This window comes from Gorilla gorilla, chromosome 19 (genome assembly GCF_029281585.2).
Source record: "Gorilla gorilla gorilla isolate KB3781 chromosome 19, NHGRI_mGorGor1-v2.1_pri, whole genome shotgun sequence".
NCBI lineage: Eukaryota > Metazoa > Chordata > Mammalia > Primates > Hominidae > Gorilla > Gorilla gorilla.
In genome coordinates, this window is record NC_073243.2 from 80,552,096 (window position 1) to 80,579,072 (window position 26,977).

A 26,977-nucleotide genomic window follows, 5' to 3' on the forward strand; every position below is an offset into this window, starting at 1 on the left:
TCTGTAATCCTAGCACTCTGGGAGGCCGAGGTGGGAGGATTGCCTGAGCTCAGGAGTTTGAGACCAGCCTGGGCAACACGGTGAAACCCCATTTCTACTAAAATACAAAACATTAGCCAGGTGTGGTGGCATGCCCCTGTAGCCCCAGCTACTCGGTAGGCTGAGGCAGGAGAATTGCTTGATCCCGGGAGGAAGAGGTTGCAGCAGTGAGCCGAGATTGAGCCACTGCACTCCAGCCTAGGCGACAGAGTGAGACTCCATCTTATAAAACAAAAGAAAGAAACAAACAAAAAACAAAATAATAACAACCAACCAGACAATCCTACTCAACTAGAATGACCGAATCAGGCATGGGCATGGGATCCATTGCACCACATGGACCCTCGCCTATTGTGTCTACCTGTAAGGTCAACTCTGCCTGTTTCTTATCCTCTTCCCCTCCTCACAGGGAATGATTCTACTTGGCCAAAGCAGGGACTCACCAAAGCTGTAGGCAAGATGAGGTGGTAGACTTCTAAGCATTTTACATGTGTTTATGCAATCTTTCAAATAACACAAGTATCCACAAGGCAGCTGTGAAGTCACCTGACCGCTACACACGAGGAAAAGGGGTAGTTAAGTTTAGCATAGTGCCACACATATAGTAAATGCTCAACAAATGTAGGTGTTACTGGTTTAGAATGATAATATTTTGGCATGACTTAAGCCAAAGTCCACCTCTAGATTATAGCAACAAAGGAAAGTTTTGTTTTGCATAAACACAGTTTCAACTGCTGGAAGGACTTTAGAAAAACAACTGGTAGGACATTGTGAAGCATCCTTTAGCTTTCAGCTCTCCTCGGGCAGGAAGCCCACAGACCAGTGAGTCTTTAGTTTTGCTCTCTAGGCTTGGCCCTTCTCTTCATTTCTGATGCTTCATCCATACACTGAGAAGGACCAATTTCCATATTCTTCCATCTAAATTCCAGAATGTGTTAATTTCATAGTGGGTATATGTAGCCAGTAGATCAAGTCTCCTAAGAGCTTACCATTATTTAGAGTTATTTTATACAAGGAATGAAATTCTCTTTATTCCACAAGTCTGGCCAGATGACCCCAGTCCCTTCTAAGGTAGTATGCTTTTATTCTCCCCAAACACCTGTTTGATTGAGATGTCAAATAGGAAAGGTAACTTTCCTAAAAAAAAAAAAAAAAGCTTCCAAATGAGTTCCCTGAGGTTCTAGGCTTGGGTCTTTTCTAACTAAAATTATGGGCCCAGGGTTTGTGTATCTGTCTGGGGTCCTGAGGAGGAACCCAATGGGGACAAAAATCCCCATGGCAACATACTTCTAAAAAACACAGGAGCCTTACAGCAAGACCTAGCTCTGGTTCACTGTGAATTTGCTAATAATTAACTCTAGATCTCTGAGCAGGAACAGTCACATTAGTAGAAGGCAGGAATTCTATCTATACACACAAACTGCTGAGAATTACAGGTGGAGGCCTACTAGGAAACAGAGCAGGTTTCACCAGCCTTGACTAGATGTCTTTGTCTGAGACCAGCCCATTGATCGCTTGTGGGGAGGGAGTCCGTAGGAGGGAGAGAGTCGTGATTGTATTCTGTGGCGTCTCTTTCTGTTCAGACTATGGGGAGCAAGATAAAAGTGTTCCCAACCATATTAGTGTTCTCTGATTCGTCGAATGTCGGGGTGGAACGGGACCTCAGAGACTATGGACCTCAAAACACCCACTGAGCCTTGCTGGGCTCATCTATCTAGGAGACAGTCGCCATATACGGATCTACAGCCTTTAAGTGCACACTGGGCACGGGATGTACCACATAGACCCTCGCCTATTGCACCACATTGAGGTGCACTGTCAGAGTGAAATACACACTGAGTATCAAAGACTTTGCATGAAAAAGGGAATGGAAAATATCTCACTAATAACTATATTATCACACATTGAAAGGACAACATTTGGGATATATTGAAACAAATAAGATCTATTAAAATTAATTGCACTGGTTTCTTTAAAATTTTTTTTTTTGCTAGAAAATATAAAGTTACATTTGTAGCTTACATGCTATTTCTACTGGGTGTGCTGTTGTAACAAGTACACATTCCCTCTCCTCGAGGTTGTCCCTCAGCGTGACGCTGACTGATGTTCATCAAGACTTACTGTCACACTGACTAGTGCTGCCAAGCCATCTAGACTACAACTAATTCTAGATTCACCCTGGAGAGATCTTAGAGGGCATATCTTCGTCATCCAGAGAAGGCATTTATGCCTTATTGGGGCCTCAGTTTACCCAGAGGAAACAGCTCTTCCCTATGGCCCTGAGAGGTGCTGGTGCTACTCAGGGCACCTGTGTTCTGGTGCACCTGGCCCTTTAACTAAAAGATAATGGGGCAAAGGAGAGGGTGGGGAGCAAGTGTAAATACCTCATTGTGGAGCAGAGGCAGCTACCACCCCACCTGAGCTACGGTGGCCCTGGCTAACTCATTTTGCTCCACCCTTGATTAAGCAGATTTTTACAATGTTCTTGCTTAAAAATCTATTTGATTCACTGAAAAGTAGTTATAAGTGGTTACACTGGGAAGATGAATACTACTCTTCTGCACCCCGCTGTGTGATAAACCTGCCTGCCCTCGAGAAGCAGATCCTGGCTCTTGCTGGGTGGGGTTGGTGCCAGCCTACACTAGAGCACCTGCGGTGGCATGTGGCTAGGATTATCAAAGGGAGATTGGAGGCAGCTGGTGTGCACCAGGAAGCGCTCCAAACCAGCAAAGTTCCGGCCTCTCTATTCAGTAGCTGCAGGATCCTGGGCAAGCCGGTCTCCTGATCAGTAAAATGGGTATAAAAGTGCCTACTTCAGAAGGGTGCTGGTCAGGCATGGTGGCTTACACCTGTGATCCCAGCACTTTGGGAGGTTGAGGCAGGTGGACCACTTGAGGTCAGGAGTTTGAGACCAGTCTGGCCAACATGGCAAAACCCCATCCTTACTAAAAATACAAAAATTAAACAGGCGTCATGGTGCATGCCTGTATTCCCAGCTACTAGGGAGGCTGAGGCTGAAGAATAGCTTGAACTCGGGAGGCAGAGGTTGTGGTGAGCTGAGATCGTGCCACTGCACTCCAGCCTGGGTGACAGAGAAAAACTCTGTTTAAAAAAAAAAAAAGAAAGTTGTTATGGGGAGTAAATGTGAGCATTCTACCACTATCAACAGACGAGAGTTCACTATTACTGATCAAATGTGTCCCAGGTGGGAGTCAAGACGCCAGAGTTCTAGGTTCTTTGCCCCTCATTTAGCTCTATGGCTGGGTGCAAGCCCCTGACCTCTTCAGCCTTAGGTTCCTTATCTACAAAATGGATTATGAAGATTCCTCTCAGTGTGAAGAGTTCATGATTTCCATGACCCCAAGCCCTTCAAATAATAGTGAAAATCAAGGAAACTGAGCCCAGAAAGGTCAAACCACTTGTCTAAAGCCGCACAGCTTTGGGGCAGCAGGATCAGAGTAGACATCCTGCTTCCCAGTCCAGGGTTTTCCTGCTGGAGCACAGGAGCCTCCCTGTTTACCCAGTGAAATGAGATGCAGGAATTCAAGAGGCAAGAGGGAGAGAGCCCCATTGCCTTGGCCTTGGAGGTAAGGGAGTCCATGCTTCTGAGGTGAGTCGGTCAGCAGCAAAGTCAGCCCCATCAAAAACTCTCTGTGGACACAAATCCTTCTGGTATCTCCCTCAACTGTAACTGCATATCCCCAATCATTTTCCCCTGGCAGCTCAATTTGACTTTGGCCTATTGTGTCAGCAACCTTTTTTGTCAGGCAGGTGCTGTCTCCTTAATCTCCTGCTACTGCATTCACCTGGGGCAGCCACCCAGCTCCGTCAGGAACTTGCTAGGAAGAAACTAGCCGTGCCTGGAAAGTCGGGCTCTTCGAGTTCAGCTCTTGCTAATTTCAGCAGCTTGCCTTCTGATATTTTATTCCTCTTTACCTGGAATTCATTTTGGGCCATCTGATTTGTTTAATCATCACATAAAAGATCAACATACTTTATTTATTTTTTAAAGGACTGATTCTAATCGGTGAGCAAACACTTTTACACTCGTCAGCTGCTCCTTGGGCAGCCTGGGATCAGCCCACGTTGCACATTCTCTAAGAAGCTTTGTCTCCAAAGCTCAGCGTGAAGGCTCTGCTTCAGCCCACTGAGTGAGCGACAGACATGGAGAAGTTTGCTTTTGTGAGCTCATCAGGACAAGACCTTCATTGGTTCCCCTTTAAAAGAAATGGCAGTTGTTTTTCCCTGGTTGGGGCAACTTGCATGGTTCTGTGTACACAGCTTGGAGAACGGGAAAGAAAAATCAGAACCCACAGTATCTACTCCTTGCACCTTTTAGCTAGGAGTATTATTCAAAATATTTACCTGGTATGGCTTAAGCCCTGACCAACCAAAAAAGACAGAAGATGTAAATAACTGGCAAGGCCACACTAATACAAACCGGTGGAATCTCAATGCCGTCCACTACCCTGGGAGCTTTTTATTTATACCCAGCATAATGTAACGTTTACTGAGAGCTTTCTGAATGTCAGACACTGTTTTAAATGCTTTCCAGGAGTTAACTCATTTACTTACTGTTGAAAACTTTATTAGGTAATGTTTGGGTTGAATTGTGCCCTCCCACCCCAAATTCATATGTTGAAATTCCAACACCCAGGACCTCAGAATGTGGTGTTTTTTGGAAGTAGGGTTATTGCAGATATAATTAGTTGAGATGAGATTATGAGGGTGAGCCCTAATTCAATATGATTGGTGCTCTTATAAAAAGGGGAAATTTGGACACAGATACATGCATGCAGGGGCAGCACCACACGACGATGAAGGCAGAGGTCGATGGTGCTTCTGCAAGCCAAGTAACACTAAGGATGACCAGCACACCACCAGAGGCTAGCAGACAGCCATGGCACAGATTCTTCCTTACAGTACCAGAAGAGATCCAACCCCGCTAACCGACACTATGCTTTCAGATTTCTGGCTTCCAGCACTATGAGACAACACATTTCTGTTGTTTAAGCCACCCAGTTGTGGTACTTTGTTATGGCAGCCCCAGCAAACCAATACAGGGAGACAATATAATTATCCCATTTTACATGTGGAAACCAAGGCACAAAGAGATTAAGTTCTTCCCCAATGCCCCACAGCGAACACTTAGCAGGCAGTTTGCTCCAGAATGTGCCCTCTTAACTACAGTACTAAAAATAATTCTGGCTGGGCATGGTGGCTCACACCTGTAATCCCAGCACTTCGGAAGGCTGATGCGAGTGGATCGCTTGAGGTTAGGAGTTCAAGACCAGCCTGGCCAACATGGCAAAACCCTGTCTCTACTAAAAATACAAAAATTAGCTGGGCATAGTGGCAGGTGCCTGTAATCCTAGCTACTCGGAAGTCTGAGGCAGGAGAATCGCTAGAACTGGGGAGATGGAGGTTGCAGTGAGCCGAGATTGTGAGATTGTGCCACTGCACTCCAGCCTGGGTGACAGACTGAGACTTTGCCTCAGAAAAAAAAAAAGTTCTGCTTTGGCCTAAACAATCAGTTGCTTTTTCGTTGAAACAATTTTTAATTTCAACATAGTCCTATCATAATCAGAAAAGAATAAGTGTACACTTTAGGGGTCAATGATCTTTCCCTAGTGAGCCCATCTTATTCTGCTGCACTGTGCTAGAGCATCTTGACCACTGTGTATCTAGTTATAACCAAAGACGAATCTTCTTTCCAACAGAGGCTCTGGGGAAGAGCCACACAGACAGGTCCTTGAACCTGGTGATGAGCAAATACTATAAGGAAGCTGGTAGGGTTATAGACACAAAGTGAGCTTTTATCAGGAGGAAATATTTACATAATGGGGATTTTATACTATGATGACCAAAACAAAGCCCCTACAGACATTGACCACACAGAAATGATCCAATTAACAGATGTGTTATTTTCAAGAAACCTCTCTCCCCAGCCTGCCTTCCCCTTGAACAGGAAGTCTGAGGTGGCCAGGTGTGCAGGGAGAAAGGGACTTCTGAGGAACATCATTTCTAGCCTATTTTATTATAACAGTGTCCTAAGTGTTCTCCATGTCATCTGTCTTGTCCCCTCCAAACTGCTCTGCAGATTTCAGCCAGAACTTTCCTTCTGCTAATGCAGATCTAATCATACATCTCTCCTGCCAACAGACCTTCCATAGTTCTTCTTAGCCTCAGCCTTGTTACCTGGCCTCAAAGACCATCTTTAGAAATTCTGTTCTGGTTAGCACTCAAATAACAGACACCCGAAGAAAACAGATTCTTGTGAGACACAGACACTGTATCTTTCATATAGAAAGATTTGGATACAGAGATTTAGCTCTGCCCCCCACCACAGGTCTCACTTCTCCCTAGGCTGCACCCTTATGATTTCAGCTACTTGAATCCCAGTTTTCCAGTGACCACCAGGCTTCCTCAGTGCCTTTGCTCTTGCAGTGGGCTTCTTCTGCCAGGAACATGCTATCCAGAGCTCTTCTCCTTCCATCTCTACCTTCAAGTTCAGGAATCAAGTCCAGAGGAATTCTTTCTAGATCCGCCCAGTTGGGTTCCAGGCCCTCTCATGCAGGCCATGGTCCAAGTGTCCCTCAGGACCATGGACTTCATCACGCTTGACATGACCATCATTGGTCCATGTGCCTGTCGTGCCCACATACTTCTTGGGGACAAGGGGTATGTTTCATTCATCTTTGTATTGCCAAGGCCTACTCTGTTACATAATTGGTGCTCAATTCCAATGTTGAGAGAATATATGAGTGAACGAATGACACATAGTTCAACATTACAAACAATTAGGGCAGAGCTCTATGCTCTGTCATAAGCATCTGTTCTTTAATGTCCCTGGAAATTCAGGGCTCCTTGTGAATGAGCTAGCGCCATCCTCAGCTCTGTGCCCTCCTCTCTCCCCCACCTCTTAATTCTCTAAGGACTCCAGCATATTTAAATGTGCTCCAATGTCTATGGCTGAAAAGTACCCACCAGTGTGGGTAGAAAGAAAGTGTGTAGGGTAAGATAAAAGGAGCTAAGCCTAAAAAGGGTTCTGGAAAGTCAGGGAGAAAAAGTGTGAATGGGAGGAGGATTTGGGAGGTGGGACAGTCACATTCCCAGACAGAGGAACACAGTCCAGAGCTTTCTCTTCTCTTTCTCTCCACTACTACCAAATGCTGGATGTTGCCCTGAATATTCAGGACCAGTCCCTTCCATGTAGCACAAATGAGCAAGAAAATAAGATGGGAATTCTGTTTTGGTTAGCTGCCAAATAGCAGATGCCCCAAGAAAACAGATTCTTGTGAGACACAGATGCTGTATCTTTCACATAGAAAGTTTTGGATACGGAAAGCTTAATTGTAGGAATTCTGCTTTTATTTGGGGTCCTCTGTGTGGAAGAACTGCTCTGAAGACATCCAGGTACAGCAGAAGCAGCCAGATGCTGCTGCATTAGGAAAGGCCAGCTGTCCCCAAGACTGATGCTGTGCTGAGATCTGAGTGTGGTTTTTTCCTGCTTGCATTTGCAGTTACATGGAACTCACTGGGCCACTTCTTGTGGTTTGAAGAGTCTGAGCCTGGCACATTAGGAGCAACAGAATCACCATGGGGCCCTTCTCCCCGTGGACATGTCCTTCTTCTTCAGAGATGCCATTTAGGAGACTTCGAAGTGGCAAGGCAGCTATTCCTTGCCCAACCACTGCCCCCATCTCTACCGTCTGTGTCTGTGTATAGTGACCCTCAACTCCCCTAGTTATGCAACAGCAGTGGGGACAAGGAGCAAGATGTATGTTTCTAGTTAAGCCCCACACTGAAAAATAGCCTTTGAGCGAAGCAGCCCCCAAGTTCTTTCCCTTAGGTAAGAAATTCTCAAGAGCTCTCCACCCTTGTACTGACTGTGTAACTCATGTCAGCACAAACACGGGTAAGATATGAACAGATCCAAAGCAAAGCACTCTATCATCTTACTGGTTCATTCTCTGTCTTCATTTCATCCAGAGAAAGTAAAATGGACACCATGCCTTGGGAGGACTTGATTTTAAGCAGTGATGTTGCACCAAGACACAGGTCTGGCTGATAAGCTCTCTTGCTTGGAGAGCACCACTGAGCTAGTAAATTCTGACTGGCAGGTTCCTATTGGTCCTGCAATCTTTAGGTGAATTGTCAGACCCTCTGAGAGCTACCCCCTACCACCCAGATTGCTAGCTGCACCCCTTAGGCTGGGTTCTCACATCAGTGCATGGGAGCTACTGCTATTGTTGCACAGATGTTCTCTCCGAACATCTGGAGGGCACAGCTGCCGCATCATCCTCTCACAGCTATTTCTTAGCACCCAAATCACCCTGCTTGCTCTTCTTGTCCCATAGAGGTCATATGGGCTAATTCTGATGCCTTGTGATTGGGTTGAAAGACGAGTGCATGGAGAGCTGGATTCTTACTCTGAGGCAAGAATGCCTTTTTTTTTTAACTGGCATGTTAGATTGGCATGCATCTCCTTTGGTTTTTCTGCTTCCCTGCATCACGGCTCTGGTTCTGTCCACGGAGCATCTCCCAAGCCAGGCAGAGATGGTGGCAAAGTGGTGAATTCCTGGCTCAGGAGGTGTGTGTCAGGCAAGCTTGATGCTGCTCTGTGGCATGGAGGGTTCAAATAAGCAACCAGCTCACACCTGCCCGAGATGACTGGCTCAGGGGCTGCTAGGCCATTTGTCTTCTGGTGTCTGGGAGAACTTGCTTTTTTAGAAGAGACTTTGAAGGTTTCATTGGTGTAATAAATATTTATTAGATGTCTACAAAGTGCTGGGCTCTCAGGATGAAGCTGACATGGTTCCTGCCCTCATGACCTCATGACACTCTGTCTATAAAATCAGGAAAGGCCTGGTGCAGGTCAGTGAGGGGCTGCCTCTCTCACTGAGCATTGGTTACAAGGCCCTGCCTTACCCCAGGTTAGGCCTCTGTGTCTATCTCTCTAGCTTGTTTTTCCACTTCTCCAAAACCTTCCTGCTCTTGCTTCTATCTTGTCCTGTGTTCCTTGCAGTTTTCCCTTCATCCACCCTTTCCATTGCTTCTGCCGTCTATCTTGCTGGAAAGTCGGCCCAAATGGATAAACAGACTACAGTACATCCATACAATGGAGTATCACTCAGTGCTAAAACGGAGAGAAGCTACCAAGCCCTGGAAAAACATGGAGGAAGCTTAAAAGCATATTGCTAAGTGAAAGAAGCAGTCAGAAAAGACTACATTCTGCATGATTCCGACTACATGACATTTCAGAAAAGACACAAGTATAGAGGCAGTAAAAAGATCAGCAGTTGTCAGAGATTTGCAGGAAGGAAGGGAGGGTGATTTTTAGGGAAGTGAAACTATTCTGTATGATACTGTAATGATAGATACATGTCATTATACATTTGTTAAAACTCATAGAACCATACGACCCAAAAAGTAAACCCTAATGTAAACTCTGGACTTGTTAATTAATAATGATATATCGACATTGGTTCATCATGATAAACACACCACACGAACAGAAGATGTTATTAACAGAACAAAACTCTGTGGAGGAAAACGGGTATATGGGAACTGTCTGTACTTTCTGTTCAATTTTTCTGTAAGCCTAAGACTGCTGCAAAAAATGAAGTTTGTTAAAAAAATCATCTCAACTCACCCTGATGTCACCCTGGCACAGGCTGTGGCAGCTCTTCAGAGTTCCCTGTCTGGCCTCTCTCTGCCTTCCAGTGCGATCTAGAGATGTTCTCAGCTCCATGCCAAAGCAGCCTCCTTGTCTCCCAGTTCACTCCAAGGACTGGTCTGTCATGTGACCGGGCCAGCGTGTTATTGAGCCGCCCTCCTGATCTTCGATCCCATGTCTGAACAACACTGTCTCCCTGGAATTCCTACAGTCTCAAATGAGCCTCGGTGTTGGCCTTTTAAGTTAACACGCTGTCTCCATGCTCATCTCTTATTCAACGTGGCCCTGCCCATAAGACCATTTTTACCACCACTGATGCCCCAAACACACCCCACCCCTGCCATTCCCAATCACAGATGAGAAAGATTGAAAGGAGAGAATCAGAACTGATAGCAAAAAGAGGAAGGGGACCTGAGTATCTCACCTGTCGCCTTTGGGCAGCTGGACACCTCACCCACGCTGCAGGCTGGAGCCTTCCTCATCTTTATGAGGTGTCTTAGAGGCAAGTGCCGGAGGTAACATCCTCCTCTGCATTTCCTACACTGACAAGGAGAATGCTGTGGCTGTACGCAGTCATCCTTTCACAACCTGGTGAAAGGTACAGCCTACTGTTAATAATTGATCTGCATATTAAAGTACAGAGTATTTCTGTAGGCAAGGCAATTCCTTGCTGGAAAACGCGAGGATACATTTTGTTTCAGTTGGTTCCAGGGGCTGGAGCTTCGGGTTAGGTGACAACTTGCTCACATGTGTCTATTGGGTTTGGCTGGGAGTAGAAGGGACAGAGAGAGGGCCTCAGTCTTTAACAGGCTCTAAGCAAAAAAATGAAAATGATTTTGAATAAAAATATGAATTCTCAAGTTTCCAGGAAAAGCAGTCCATCAACTCTTATGAAATATCGGCTCTCCCTAAATAAAATAAAATAAAATAAAGAGAAATATTGGCAATGATAAAGGCCAGGAGAATGGTTCATTCTGAAACTGTGTTTAGCAGTCCTGTACTAAACCTGCACTCCATGAAAGGCCAAGCTGGCAAGTTTGGACTCAATCCTATAGGCTGTGAAAAGGCAGGGAGGTGACACTAGGCTTTCCAGGCAAGGAGGTGACAAATGTGTATGGTAAGGTAAAAGGACAGGGAGTGAAGAGGGGAAATAACACAAAGAAAAAGCAAAGGGAATAAAAAATAGTCCTATTTTATGAAAGGTTCTCATGCATGCACTGTCAGCCTGCTCAGAATCTGGCATCAATAGAGAAGGGTGTGTTTTGGGATCCATAAGGCCAACTGAGACTCTTAAAGGAATTCTCCAAAGCCTGACTCCATCAGCCAGGGGATTAGGAGGAAAACAAATATAGGGCAGGGGACAGGTTTGGACCTTCAATGAGCAAAAGCAGGACAAGAAACTTAGCTAGTAGGAACTGCCTCCTTGGGAAGATTGCTCCTGCTGGAATCCCCCTCCTCTGTCTCCCAGGCTGCCACATGAAGATTGCCATGGGCAGGACACTCCAGTGTGTTTGCAAACTGGGCTAGGTGAAGGCTAATCAAGACCTTCCCCGAAGGAATCGTTCTCAGGAGTGTCTTAATCAGTTCAGGCTGCTATAATAAAGTGCTTTAGACGGAGTGGCTTATAAACCACATAACTTAATTTCTCACAGTTCTGGAGGCTGGAAGTCTGAGATCAGGTTGCCAGCATGGTCAGGCTCTGGTTAGGGCTCTTTTCTGGATTGCACACTGCTGACTTCCTGTTGTAACCTCACATGGTGGAAAAAGGTGAGAGAGCTCTCTGGGACCCTTTTGTAAGCGCACTAATCTCATTCATGAAGCCTCCCAAAGGCTCCATTATATTGGGGGTTAGGATTTCAACATATGAATTTTGAGGGGAACACAATCTTCAGTCATTTCAGGGTAGAGAGGTGTAGGTTCTTGGAAACCACTTTCTCCTGTCCCCAACTTTTTTATTTTATTTTAATTCTATTTTATTTTTAAATCCAAAGTTTAATCCAATTTGCTGAGGACATTAGCTATGATGTGGAATCAAAAGTCACAAGTGGGAAAATGGGAAAGTGAGGCCAGATCCACCCATGTGCTTGGCTATAGGATTTTGGGGAGGTCACAGGCTCATTGGGAGTGTCTGAAACTATGATTGTTTTCTGTTTTTGTTTTTTCTGTCTCTGAATCTTAATCAACTACAGGGTCAACCCCTTTCCTTCTGGCTGCTCCCCCAGGTCTACCGAAGTGCGGGGTTCCCCCTGGGAAGTTTCCCTCATTGCTCAGATCTGGGAGTGACCCCCGATTGGTGCTTAGGTGAATGACTGAAGTTCAGCCAGATGTCATTCTTGCTGGATTTGCACAGGTGACAGCACTCCTCAGCTCAGCTGCTTCCATCACTCACACTAGTCCTTCCTCCCATCTGTTCAGTCCTTGAGGCTGATATAGTAATTGATGGACCTACAGGCCTAAGTTTGGGTGGAGGCTGAAGATGACCCAATTAACTGGTAGCATCCCCAAGAGAGGACCCTCAGGCTGTGGCTGAGACCCACTCCACAAAGAAGCCTCCCCAACCAGCGACTGCTGCTCAGAGCATGCACCTCAGTATAGTCGCTGACTGCAGCAGATCTCTGAGAGGATAAGATTCAGCATTTTCTCCCCACTTGGGTTTGCCACCCTGGATCAGCACCATCCCCTGAGAGCATGCCTTGGACATGCAATTGCATGAGGAGAGGTGAGACTGGCAAGCCCAAGGAGTGATGCCCATCCTGGTTAGAGGGAAAACTGCCTCTGATGGCTGCCCTGACAAAGGCGGGGCAGTCCTGGAGTATTGTGGCATGGATGCCGATGGCACCATTCCTCCAGCCAGTCCAGCCCTTCAATCTCTTTTACAATATCTTTCAGCCTCCCTCAGATTCCCCAGCGACAGGGCAGCATCCTGGGCAGCTCCGTTCTACTTCAGCCATTTGCTAACACTGCTGACACAGTTCATCATCCTTTTGTTGACACCTCAGGGCCGCTCCGACTGCAATGCTGATGGCAGGAAGATTGAGAAGCCTTGCCCCAGGAAGTCTCCCTTTTCCTACTCCAGCAGTGCTGGCCCTGAGCCCCAGCAGAGTATCGCTTAGCAAAGTCATCTTCCACTTGCCAAAGTAAACAAATGGAGCACTTTATAATAACATGCCCTTGACTCTATGGAGCATTGCCCCAGTTCTGAGTGAAGCTGCAAAGCTGAGCGCCTTCTGTGGTTCCCATGGCACTGGACAAAAGGCAAGCTTCTGGGGATGCCTACAGTAGCCTCTTTTTATTTCATTGACTGGATATTGGCATTTCCAGTATCTTCTCTTTGCCTCTCCCTTTCCTCAGATGTAAGAGTCTGAAATCTTGACCTTAGTTTCTCTGCTCTGCTATTTAGCAAACCGGACATTTAATCTTATTTGATCTTATGTGTTGTAGTTTGTGGTTAAGTAGGAGATACCAATCTTCTAAACAGAAAAATATATTAGCTGCTGAAAGAAATATATATATTTTTTTGTTTCCACCACTTGGTCTTTGTTCTTTTTCTCTCTGCTCCTTTTCCACCACTAGAAAGCACTTAGTGTCTGCTTGGTTTGGGTCATAAAATTGCTCACTTGGACTGTGTTCACAGCAGCTCTGACAGTGTTTCAGCCACATGTCCTCAACTTTCTCTCAGTAAGCTGTTAGCAGATGATCTGCCTACAATGAGAAGCTGAAACCCTCCCTACAGCCAGCTGATCTGCTCTCCGTGAAGCCTTTGCTCTTAAAGGACAACCACAGCATGACTAACAACAGCCAAGTTCAAAGGAGCTGAAGATGGATTTCTGGCTCTCCGGATCCGGCTGCTGAGAAAGCAGGGTCCCTTGGCAGGAAGCTCTTGCAGGGCTTCTCCTCTGAAGCAGGAAAGACTAGGGAAAAATGCATAGAAATGCAGTTCTGAGCTTCTCACCCTCACCAGAAGGTTACAGAGGCTCATGCAGTTCCCAAATCTATGAGCTCTTCTCAATTATAAGGAAATGCTATAGGAGGAATGCAGATCAGCTGAGTGAGAGACAGAATTCGATGCAGGCCCTAGTTCTTTTCTCCTCCTGAGCCAGGCCGTGTAATGCTGTGGACATTTTCAGTTAAGATATTCCAGATGTGGAAGCGGTTAGATTGTGAGACAGACCATACATCTGATCGAAAAACAAATGACATTTTCTGAAAGAAACAGCTGTGATCTACTTTATGATGCTACATGGCTAAGAATATTAATAATTCTCACTCTCTCCTATGATTATGACAGAAATGTTTCCAAGGTGCCATTTTCACAGCTATCGATTTACCTTAAAGGGAGTGAAATGTAGGAGAAATTCTTTAAAAGTTTTTAAAAACACGTCATTCTTCAAAAATTGGAAATTGAAAAAAAAATCATCATCTAAAATATATTTCCCCCTTAAGTTATACCTTTTATAGTTCTCCAAATAAAATCTGATTATTAAATGAGTACTACAGTAACCACATAACCTACTTGATATCCCCAAATAAAGTGATTGTAAATCTGTAGAGGAGAGAGAAAATTAATAATTTACATATTTCAATTTCCATAACATTTTGTTACTCCGTTATCCTCCATAGATTCCAAATTTGCACCCCAAGGTATTAAAAATTCAAAAAATGTATCTATTATCACAACTAAATAGAAACTCAGGACTGAGTGAATATAAGGAAAAAATGCTCTGATAAACTGTCATAAAGAAAAGAGTAGGAATTGGGGTTGATCTCAATCTTGTCCCCTCCAAAGTGTGGGTGTGAGTTTTAGAAAATACAAGATTTCTTTTTTGCCAGCACAGTCCTCCAAGCCTTGAGTGGCTCTGATGATTGCCAAGAAAGAAGAGGTAGTGCTGGACAAAGCCGCACATTGTAACCAGCTGGTTGTGTAGAGCATGTTCCTTCTGGCATGTCTCGCAGAGCCTCATTTCTTCCTTCGTAAACCAGGGATAAAAATACTTCACAGACTTATCTTGTGGTTTAGAAATAATATAGTTAACACGCCTGTCCTATACACCAAGTATCAAAGAGGTGGTTGATAAATGGCAGCTCTCCTGATAATCATGACTTTGGACACAAAAGCAAATCAAGTCTATCGTGGCTACACGCTGCCCCAGAACCTGTCCTCTGAAAGCCCTGTTTGCTCTAGGATAAGAGAAAGTTGCTAGTCACTCTCAGAATACAAAAACTCTGAGGGCAGACTCGATCTACCTGGTTTGTTGACTGACAAGTGCTTTGCCCAGCAGTCAGTGGGAGGGCTTTCAAATATATATTCTTTGTGAAGGGCACTCTAATTTTACTTAATGTGAAACTGCAAGGAAATAGAGATACTTTCATGGACATACTCCCCAAGAACAAGGCTTTTCTAAACCAAGCTGTCCTGGCAGCTGAGGAAGGAGTATGGGATTGAAGGAAGAGCCTAGGGTTTCTGGGTATTGATATGAGGTGTCAGGACACTAGGGATGTAGTTTCAATCCTAACACTAAGAATGGTACCATGTCTTTATATAGGGTTTTCCAGGTCAGAGAGACCCTACGTATGCCTGGCCTGACTGAATCTTCCCCTGTAAGATATCAGGCCAAATAGCACCAGTCCCATTTTATAAATATCCAACAGTTTAAAGAGTTAACAGATTTTCTGAAGATCACACAGATGAACGGAGGCAGGGTTAGAATTCGAACCCAGATCTTTCCTTTACGGAGTACTTCATCTTCAGATTGTTCATCCTTCTTGCTCAGGACTCTATTCATAAGGCTCTACTTTTTCCTTCCAATTTTTAATTGTATGGAACTAGAAAATTATTTGGCTTAACACACAAGTTCTGTGGTAAATTCTGTTTCTACCAAGCTGTGTAACTTTGGGCAAGTCACTTAAGCCCCCAGAACCCTAGCATCTTCATTAAATGGTGACAATAAAGAAAGTACTCAAAATTATGAAGATTAGAAGCAATAATGCATGCAGAGTTGTTAGTATGGTATATGCACTGGTTCTAGCCTTTGGAGTAACTCCTCCTCCTCCCCCTTCACAATAAATCTTTGATGTTGAAATTCCAACAAATATTGGTGTCTAGTAAGGGATTTGAGGGCTATAGCTTTTAAAACATAGTATATTTGCAAAACCACAACGTTCAAGTGATGTTGTGAGAGTACGTTTATTATTCGTGTGTCCAAGGAAAATGATATCTTACCCCTTTGGTAAGTGTAAAGTAAGAAGACAGCCTTAAGGCCTGTTTGGATGTTATGAATATCAATGCATCTAAAGAAACACTTGCAGGACCTGTCTGTCCTGCTGTGACTTCATCCTACATGCCAATGTCTTTTCCATTTTCTCCATGAAGACTTAAAACAAAACAACCAATATTTACCAGGCACATCATAATTCTCTTAGATTTACAGCCATTAACTTGGATAGTAAGCACAATTGCAATCTTTGGAGCATCTCAGAGATCTCGGTCAAATCCTTTAATATTTTTGCAGATACTTTTAGTTCTCTTCTCTTCTCTTCTCTTCTCTTCTCTTCTCTTCTCTTCTCCTCTCCTCTTTTCTTCTGTTCTTTTTCTTTCCCTTAACAGGGTGAGGCTGCTTGGTTCCAGATATCTGGTCTCAAATTCCCATAAATTGGTAAAGAAAAAAGTATTTAGAGAAATGATGGGATGAATTCCTTTCACTCCTTGACCCCAAAACCTCTGTTATTATAGATATTAATTTTTCAGTTTCAGACTTGGCAATTTATCAAACCTATTCTGGAAGGGAATCTTTACTCACCAATACCAACGTAAGTAGAATGCAGACAAATGCATAAAGACCTCTAGATAAAGAGAGGCTAAATTGTTGTAGTTAGGACTAGTGACTCTGGAGCCAAATTGTCTGGGATCACCTAACTAGCTGTGTGACCTTGGACAAGTTACTCAAGTTCTTTATACTTTAGTTTCCTTATCTGTGAGATGGAGATGATAATAAGAGAACCTACCAATTGCTTCTTATAGGAAATTTACATATTTCCATTGAGAGATCTTTGATCAAATTCAGTTTGGTGTCCACTAGCATTTGGATGGATAAGTGCAATCTAGCAGAGAAAAAACATGACCTTTGAGTCAAGAGACCTGAGTCAAGTCCTCTACCTGATTCACGGACCAAACCGTTCAGCACAGTATTCAAGGCTTTTTACAATTTGACACCAACCTACATTTTCAGCCATGCTTGCTGTCACTTCTTCTCCTTGTGATTTGGTCATCAAATTATTTGCAATTGCCCAAAATATCAGGGATGTACAACTTACCCTCAGTCCGTCCCTACTGTCTCTCAGAATCCCCTCCCTACTCTCTGCCTACTTGTTCATTAACTGCTCCCCCTTCTGGCCATGGCTGCATTTTGTCTGTCTCCTCCACTAGACTGTGCTTAGGGAGAGCAGAGAATACTCACCTTTTCATATTGGTGCCTGGTATAGAGCCTGGCACATAGTGGGTGAGCAATAGCTATTTTTAAGTAACTGAAAGATTAAATTAGTGTCTTTTAGTTAAGTCTCTTAAGAATGGTGACCATAATATGTCTCCTTTCTACTTTAAAAAAATATGTGAGGGTATCTGAAAGTAAAGTAATAATATACTTTATTGCCAGTAATATAATGACTCACTAAAGACATGAATGTAATTTAGCCTTAGGCCATTCTTACATTCCTTTGAAAGCCTGGAAAAACGTTCAAGTGGCAATTACTTGATGTGTCCCTGAAAATACCAGTGCAAATTCCTTTGTTAATAGAGTATCTGTCCTCTGACAATCAAATGGGGACGTGTTGCAAAGTGACCCCCCCATTGGCCTTGTTCTTAGACAGGTTGTAAATCCCTGAAGACTTCTCATAGTCAGCTGTGTCTGGGTAAATCTTGTTCCCATGGGACACTGGGGAGAAGAGAATGTCTGAGCTGGCCATTTCCTCCAACTGGCTCTGAAAGGAATACCAATTACCAGTCCACCTTGTTGACATGTTACCTCAAATGCTTTCTTGTTTGAGAACAATTCTTTCAGAAAGACTGAGCTGTCCTTTTCTATAGGCAGTAGAGAAGTGGATGGATTCTTATGCCATAGAACTTGGGATCTTGGCAAAATATGGCTAAACTCCTTTAGGTACCTTTAAATATCTGGTTATGCCAGGGGTGATAGTGGCTACAGCAGGTGTCTTGCTCAGCAGAACATTGTGTTGAGTGTGTAATTAGTGTAATTAGTTTTCTTCCAACTGGATGGAAGAAAAGAGACAAGGAACGAAGATTTCTTGAGCTTTCTATCATGGCCAGGGAAAGATAGTTGGAATTATTACCCTGAATTTGAAATCATCACAGGAAGGCAGACATCATTCTTTGTGCCAGAACTTTGGACCCAATGCCATTCTTCTCATCTGTGGTCTGAAGGAGAGGGGTAGAGAAACCTACTTAATGAAACTCCAGTGGTTGGAGGTGTTAATACAGATCAGATGGGTGTCTGTGCTCATCGAAGACAGCTCTGCTAGTAACTTGTCAAACATCCATTACAAAGCAATAATTCATAGGAAAGAAGCAAAGTATTAATAAGAATTATTTCTTGAATATGGTTTACTAGTAGCAAAGCTCCCCTTTTCATTTAGTGGGAAAGCATGAGAATTTTGAGCCTTTACCAAAAGCTCAGCATTGCTATACTAAATATTTAGGGCAGGTAGTTGAGCTTTCCCTCATTGAACTATTCTCTTTGTTTGGTAACCTTGGTGTTGCAAATCAAGATCGAGAAAGTCGGATTGATTTTTTGAGGGTCACAGTAGTCACCAAAAAACAAAAACAAAAACAAACCCAACAACAAAAACAACACAGCTCTAATTTTTATTGGTGGTAACAAGAAAAAATCATTGTGGGAGGGACATGTGTGTTTCTTAGAAATATTGTTGTATGGGACAATGTTTTCATGGTACTTAAAGGGATGTGTACTTCAAAGGCTAATTGTGTGAAACTTTTCTCTCAAAAGAAGATCAGAATGTTGCGCCGTTGTATTCCAGCCTGGGTGACAAGAGTGAAATTTCTGTCTCAAAAAAATAAGTAAATAAATAAAATGAAAAAAAAAAAACAAACAAAAACACACACAAGAAGATCAGAATGTAATGTTATCTTACTCTTGAGTTGGAAAGTATCCTGGCCTGAGAGTATATAATACTCAAGTGAGAAGTTGAGATGTTTAGCTATGCCTTGCATCTTATGATGAGGATGGGGATGGGCTGCTTTCCTAAGGGAGCAGGGCTTTGGGATTTCTAATAAGCAGCAGAGGGTACTTACAGGATGCCTTAAGAGCTGTGCTGAAGATTCAGCCTTAGTGTCTGGGTTATTTAGCATTATTCTTCAAAGACACTCCTACCTTACCAATCCTATTACCCCAGTGGAATAATGCAATCTAATTCCAGTTTCAAAGGATTTCCTGGTAGCCATAAAGAACATAATTCTAAGAAATAGAAAAAATACATTTGTGAGAATCAAAAGATTTTTTAAACAACCTGGAAGAATCTTCACAAATTCCAAAGACTCAACCCACCAGTCTTACACATGACAATGCTAGCAGTAGAAGAAAGACCTTAAATTACCCACTGAAAAAGATCATGTCTTATGCATCTCTATATGTCGACTTTCTAGTAAGGCACCTGATACATCATGGGGTCTCAATAAATATTGACTTGAATTCAAGTGATACTCAAAGATGATAACGTCACATCTTTGGAGACATATACTTAATCATCCTTTGAAGAAAGTGACACAAATATAATAAGTTTCCTGACACCCTTCTTCCCCAGGACACTTGGTTATCTATTAAAGGATTTTCCTGGTGAGAGAGCACTTACAAATGCTAAAGGCTGCCAGAGAGTTCATTATGTGTTTGAATTTCCGTATGTATGTAAAATCGGGAAACATGTTATTTATTCATACTAACTTGGACTTTATTAAATGAGAAATTCAGCCAAGATTCACAGGAAATATATGTAATATATATGTAAAATATAAGATAAAAATCTTAAAACCGGAAAGGACTTATGAAGATGCTAGATTTCTGGGAAGAAGTTCCAATCTTCAACTATGCTAAAAGATAAGAGGTGGGGGAGGAGGGAGAAGGAAAATTCTAGATAATACCAAACTCCAAGACCTACAGTTAGTCCATAGCCAGAAACTTGGAAGACATGTTATGACTAACATTACCCATATCACTGTAAATCACAATTATTAGCCAATATATTATTTGCTGTTGGCAACAGAACCAAATTGTTGGCTTCTTCAAAGAAAGTAAGGAGACAGTTCATTCTTTGCCTAAAAACTGTTTGGCTATCGCTCTGCCAAATAGAACCATTTCAAACAAGCACAGCATCTGTTCTATATCTGTATGAAAATCTCAACTCTCAGAAAACAATGAAATTGGATGTTAGAAGACTGGGCAGTGGTGAACTGAATCCTGGAACACACATCTAGCAAGTAAGGACTATGGGGGTTGGGTTGGGAGAAAGAAAAAGCCCCTAAAGAAGAACATACCAAAGATGATGACTTTTTATGTTCTCTATTTTGCCTCCAGGAGAATAGGCAATGGAAGAAAAGAAGATCCTATCTCAGTGCAGAAAACTACATCAGTAGCATTCCTGTTAGAGGCTGATATTGAACTAGGACATGTCATTCTGCCCTCCAGCTGTAGGCCAGAACATTTAGAGCCCAGTACATATTGAACAGGTTTAAGAACACATTACATATGCTCAGTGTTCAAAAATATTGGGTCTAAGTAGATTGATTTTTATTCCTAGACGGGTAATCATGAAAAATAAGTAGCTTAGACAGTGAACAAAATTGTCTAACAAGAAAACTGAAACATCATCTCAATGTCAATGTCAGAAAACTGTTTATCATCTTCAACTGAAATAGAAAATACTGTGGAGAAGGACAGGTAGCCATTATGAGATAAAAGTAAGGAAGCAAAAGAGTGCTGGGTTAGATTAAAAGGGGTTGTAGAGGAGCCAGAAATGAAATAATAGTACTAATTTGTCCATTGAAGGCAGTAAGGGGTAAAACTGACACTATAGTAAACAGAATCAGGCACTTCTCAAAATGTAGATGACCTACATTATACACCCTAAAAGGATAAATGGGATAAAAGGTGGTGAATCTTAAGATATTAAAATTAAAAAGTAAAAAAATGAGAAATTTATGGTATAAAAAGACAATAGTTATGGACACAGAAATCAGATAACCATAGAACTGCTCAGGAATGTATTGTAAAAGGATTATGTTGCTGAACAGATCACATAATTCACAAAACAGAAGTCATATAATATAAAATATTTACTGACAGTAACATGAATAAAAAATGTTAAATTATTCTTACCAATACTGAGGAAAGGTTGGAAGGAAGTAAAAATGGATTAAATTTCTTTTGATGGGGTTATTCAAAGATAACATTTCATTTTGAAGTTGATTAGAAAACTGTATGGTCATGTCTTTGACTTTGCTAAGTATAAGATATGGATAGAAATGTCTTGGAAACTTTAAGTGTAACCACTTGTAGAAATAAAAAGAAGGGTGATGAGCTTCTCAATTATTGAAAAAAATTAAAAGTAAACCCAAATCATAGTCCATATGGCAAAAGAGAGATCAAACAGAAAAGACAAGAAAGTATGAAAATTATTTTTCTACAAAAAGAAAGAAGATCAAATTAATATAATTTTGACTGTCATAACTGATGTAAAATTCTAAATGAGGGAAAAATACTTCCATAGTCAAATACATTTTAGAAATACTGGGTTAAACTCAGTTGAACTCATCTCTTTATTGCAGATCTCATCTTAATATGTTAATATGAACTAAGAATGCCTGGGAGAGAGAATTTTCATTTGTCGCATTTCCCAAGTTTATTTTATTAGCTTCCACATAACACACTTTTAAAAATGTTATGTAAGAGGCATTCTTCTTGAAATTGATATTAAGACAGGATGCTCACTATTATCATTGTTATTTAGTATTAGAAGTTACGATCAATGCTGTAAGACACCAAATAAAAATTAGACGCAATTATTGGAAGGAGAACAATTATCATTATTTAAAGACACCATGATTATAAACTTTTATAATTAACTATAAACACTTATAATTAATTATAATCAGTTAAATAATCAGATAAAAAGTAAATATACATCATTAATATTTATCCTGTAGTCCAGTAATACCAGAGAGGAGATAATGGAAGAAAAATCCATTCATAATTAAAAGCTAAAATTATAAAGGAAAAAAGAATACCCCATCAATAAATATGCAGGACCTATATGAGTAAGACTATAAAGGCTTAAAAAGAAACATAAAAGAATTGAGTAAGTGGGAAAACATTCAATGCTTCTTGATGGGCTGACTCGATATTAAAAAGAATGTCTGTTCTCCTGATTTAACACATTCCCAATCAAATTACCAATGGGAGATTGTGTGTGTGTGTGTGTGTGTGTGTGTGTGTGTGTGTATGTGTGTGTGTGTGTGTGTATAGAGAAGTCATGTAATATAAAATATTTACTGACAGCAACTTGAATAAAAACATCTTATTCTCCAAAAACTGAAAAATGGTTGGAAGAAACACACATACACATATATACATGTATTTACACACATGCATATACACACACGTATGCTTTTGTGACTTTTGAAATTATTTTAGAGTTTACTTGGGAGAACGCATTGGCAAGAATAGGTAAATCAATTTTGAAAATGAAAAGTGATGAGAGGTTGCATGCATTACCAGTTTAGATGTTTCATTAAACTCAAAACCAGTGTAGTGTTGGCCCAAGAATTGATATAGCAATAAAACTAATTAGATTATTCTGGAATAGATGGTATGCTATGAATAAGAACTTAATATACACTGAAGCATTGCTTGTCCAATGAAAAGGGATGTGTTATTCAACACATCCTCTGCCCAACATCATTGTCTTTCTCTCGGACTGCCGCAGCCTCCCCAGTGGCCTCCTGCTCACACTTGACCACCACCCTGCCCTGCTCCTTCACACACCCACGCATACACACACACACTCCATGTTCTGGGGAAAGAGGACCTTTAACATTTAGGACACTGAACAACACTTTCACACATACTGTTTCCTCTCTCTAAATTCATGTTGCCATTTTCCTTCATTCTCAGCTAGAAGGTTGTTTCCTTCCAGAAGCCTTCCCTTACCCCCCAGGTCCAGATCAGGTACTTCTTCCCACCTGTATTTCCTCTTGCCTAGCTTGTAATATACTATTTTATAATGACCTGGTTTTGTTTGTCTATCCCCTCATTAAATTGTAATCTCTAAGTGGCAAAACCACCTGTACCTTGTTTTTCTGTCTTACCTCTTGTGTCTCGCTTAGTGCTGAACACAAAACACTCAATAAATATGTGTTGAATCAACAACTAAACTGTAATCACAAATGAAAAAAATGAACAAACTTCAAGCCACAAAAACTTATTTATTTGTCAAAAATACTTTAAACAAAATTAAAAGACCAACATCAAACTGGGGAAATATTTATAACAAGTATTATGGAAAATAGATTGCTATCTTTAAGATGAAAAGGGTTTATTTTTTAAAAATTAAGAATTTTTTTACATCTATTAATGATAAAAAAATTAAGAAAATGTTGAGTCAAATAGAAATCTTAATAATTAACATAAAAAGGAAATCAATAAAAGAAGTATGAAGGGTAGTGAGTGTATGAAAAAATTAACTTTACCTAGTAGTCAAAGAAATGAAAATGAATATTATTTTAAACTTAACAAATTAGCAACATCAGTACATCCATATGACGGAATGTTATATAAGCTTGAAAAACAAGTTTTCAGGAATGATTTATTGCTACTTACATACACATATATTATTGACTATCATATAACACTAAGTAGAAAGAATTTGAAAAATATGTATACAATCTATTCCTGATTCTTTTTAAAAATGAGAGAGGAAAATATTTCACCATGTATCAGTGTTTTTTTTTTCTTCTGGGTGATGAGATCAAGATGATACCGATTTTCTTTATTTCATTCTAGAATGCCAAAAAAATTATAAAAATTTTAAGCCTATATAAGAATCCATTTTCCTAACCTTTCAGCAAATTTAGAAATCTATTCTGTAATATGCTGGACAGCTGGCATTTATATTCTTATGTAAAGTTACTTTCTTCCATCTCTTTAATGTACCAAATGAAATAAGCCTTTCTTAGATTTCACTTATCAAAGAAATGACTACTTTTTTTCTGGGGCAAAATGAGTAGAGAGGTAGTCAACAAAAATAAAAAAAGCCTTCAAAGAAATCCAAAGAGTACTTAAGACCCACTGTTCAGAACTGAGCAGTCCTGGAGGATAAACCAACTAGCTTTATCACTGGAAAGAATTCATGGAGATGAAATACCAAGTAGATGTTAATGAAAATTATGTCTATGGAATTCCTAAACAGAGGTTAATTAAAACTCCTTTCTCATCTTCTGAAGTATGTGCCAGAGATCCCACAGTATTAAAAGTCACTGGGGAGTGTCAATCAAGCTGTGTGGCACAATATTCATTTCCACGATCCAGAAGGAAAACGTATTCACTGTGCCATGATGGTATATGGGCTTGGGCCACCTTCTAGCCTATAATCTAAAAAGCATGTGAGGTAAGCTACCATCATTGTTTATACTCTTATCAACTGCCTTAACCTCTGTATAAGTCTATAGGCACCTACTCTGGCCTCCCACAATATTCTCAAAAGAGTAGCCTGAGTGGTTCTTTTACAAACTACACACGAGATCATGCCATCCCTCCACTTCAAATGCCGAAAAGGCTTCCTCTTGCTCCTTGAGAGCTTGGGGACTGGTCTCTCTCATTCTCCAGCTTCTTCTCATGTTTTATTCAACTTGGCTCATACACACTGGGTTTCTTCATTTCCCTATATTGGCATGCTCCCTCCCACCTCAGTGCCTTTGCAGGTACTGAGAAAATTTTACCTTCCCATTTTGATCTTAAATCAGTCATCACTTTGACAGGGTTATTCTCCTACAGAATAATGTCTCTCTCCTTTGTTGTCCTTACCATACTTATAAATGCAATTGAATTTGATTGAGATCTCTTTCCTCAATATATTAGAAGCTCTGTGTAGGCAGAGACCACTCAGCTCACTATCATTCCCTTAGCCTCCAGCACAGTGTGCCTTAGGGTTTCAGAGATCTTTGTTTTATGAATTTTGCAGAATCATTCCCAAAGATGACTATGATATATTTTAATGTGAACTTCTGTACAGGACTTTCAATGACACACAGTTCCTTCCATAACTGATCTCAGTAAATTCATGCAAACTTTTCTCACAGAGTCAGGAGAGAAGAGGAGAGAATTCAGTGCAAGGGTAGATCTTCCCAGATCAGAAGTAGAGTCCTGTCTGGGCAGCGAAGCTCAGTCTAGAGTTATTTAGCTCATTATGCTAAATTATATCCAAGATTTTCTCATTCTACAGAAAGAATGTGGTTTGTGTAAACTACTTGCATGGTTGGTATCCATCAGAGACAAACTCTAACTAGAGATCTCTTCCTCTTTTTTTTTTGAGACAGGTCTCACTCTGTTATCCAGGCTGGAGTGCAGTGGTGTGATTATGACTCACTGCAGCCTTGACCTTACAGGTTCAAGTGATTCTCTTCCCTCAGTGCCCCCAAGTAGCTAGGACAACAGGTGCGTGCCACCATGCTCGTCTAATTTTTTAATTTTTTTGTAGAGACAGCATTTCGCTATGTTGCCCAGGCTGGTCTCAAACTACTTGGGTGCAAGCAATCCACCTGCCTCAGCCTCCCAAAGTGCTGGGACTACAGGCATGAGCCACTGCACTCATCCTAACTAGAGATATTGGCTCTAAATTACTGCAGGATAATTTCTATACAAAGAAGGATTTTAGTTTTGTTCTTATTCCAACACACCAGAAAGCTTAACTGTGGTTACAATTAAGGTATAAAGAATTACGGAATGCATTTGTAGCCAGCTTAGAGCATTTTGCAAAAGTCAATGTTTTCTTTTCCTGTAGTCCATTTTGCTCTCCCCTAAATCCCCTGCACTTTCTCAATTTCTCCCCCACTTTCACACTTCTGACTTTGTTTATTCCTTGCTATAGTCAAAAGGTACAATGGGGCATCATTAGGAAGAGGTGATGCGACCAACCTGGAACACCATGTTCCAGCCTAGTCACTGCACTTCAAGGACTCACAAGACCTGAAGAGACAGTGATGGAGGCATAAAATGTTCAAGAGGATGAGGAAGTGAGGGTTGTTTAAGGACAAATCATGAAGATCTGAACTATTCTGTCTGCAAAGATAAAAGCTATAACAGAATATGGTTAATATGAAGACAGATAGGGACAGGATAAACAGACTTACTTCCCAACACCATAATAATGTAAAATCCCTTGTAACAGAAAGAGTTACAAAAGGGGGAGAGGATCTGCTGTATAACCCGATAGTTAACTTAAGATACTTGCTTATTGATGTTATTGACAAGTATGCTAAATAACGGAAATTTTTTAAGAAATCTGTATATGAATTGATAACAGATTCATGATGTAGTATTAATATTGAGTAAATATTCATGGATTAACCAAACGTTCAGATAAATTCATGTATAATATGATACCAGATTCATAAAATATTAATGTAATATTGACTGACGTATTAATAGGTTAAACAGATTTGAGGATAAATTAATTTGTGTTATTCCAGCAAATACTTGGCATTAAGAGAGTCTAGTTTTATTGAAACACAGCCACATTCATTCACCTATGCATTGTCTATGGCTGCTTTTGTGTGACAAGAGCAGAGTTGAGGAATTGTGACAGAGGCTATATGGCCCAAAAAGCCTAGAAATATTTACTATCTGGCTCTTTATGAAAAGTATTGCTGACTCCAGTCTAGAACATATTAGGAACACCCTTAATATTTGAGGTCCACATTAAGTAGATGAATATAAGTTCTTCTAGATAATACCTCTTCATAGGTGTAAAATTGGCCAGGGCAGCCATTTCTGATAATCATGTAGAGTCTGAAAAAATACCCATTAACCAGTCATCTGATCATCATGTCTTTGGAGATTCAGCAATCAAGTTAAAGATACTTCCTGAATTTTAGAAAGCTGGTGAGTTAGCAGGTTTCTGGTTATATTTAGCTCTTTTTGATGCCTTTCAATTCTGGGTTCCCCACCTACTAAGAAACATGAA

The 26,977-nt window shown here is 41.2% G+C and overlaps 1 protein-coding gene across 2 annotated transcripts in view; it reads right to left on the reverse strand.

Annotated features, from left to right (window-relative positions):
- PRLR (prolactin receptor) overlaps nt 1-26,977 on the reverse strand; it is a 164,226-nt gene that overhangs the window by 119,101 nt on the left and 18,148 nt on the right. The window contains exon 1 of one of the 2 annotated variants that reach the window (XM_055367706.2): nt 9,695-9,834. The exons of the other annotated variant lie outside the window; for it this stretch is intronic. The gene's annotated coding sequence lies outside the window, so the exon portion shown is untranslated. Of the gene's footprint in view, nt 1-9,694; nt 9,835-26,977 lie in introns of those variants that run through there. 2 annotated transcript variants of the gene reach the window in all.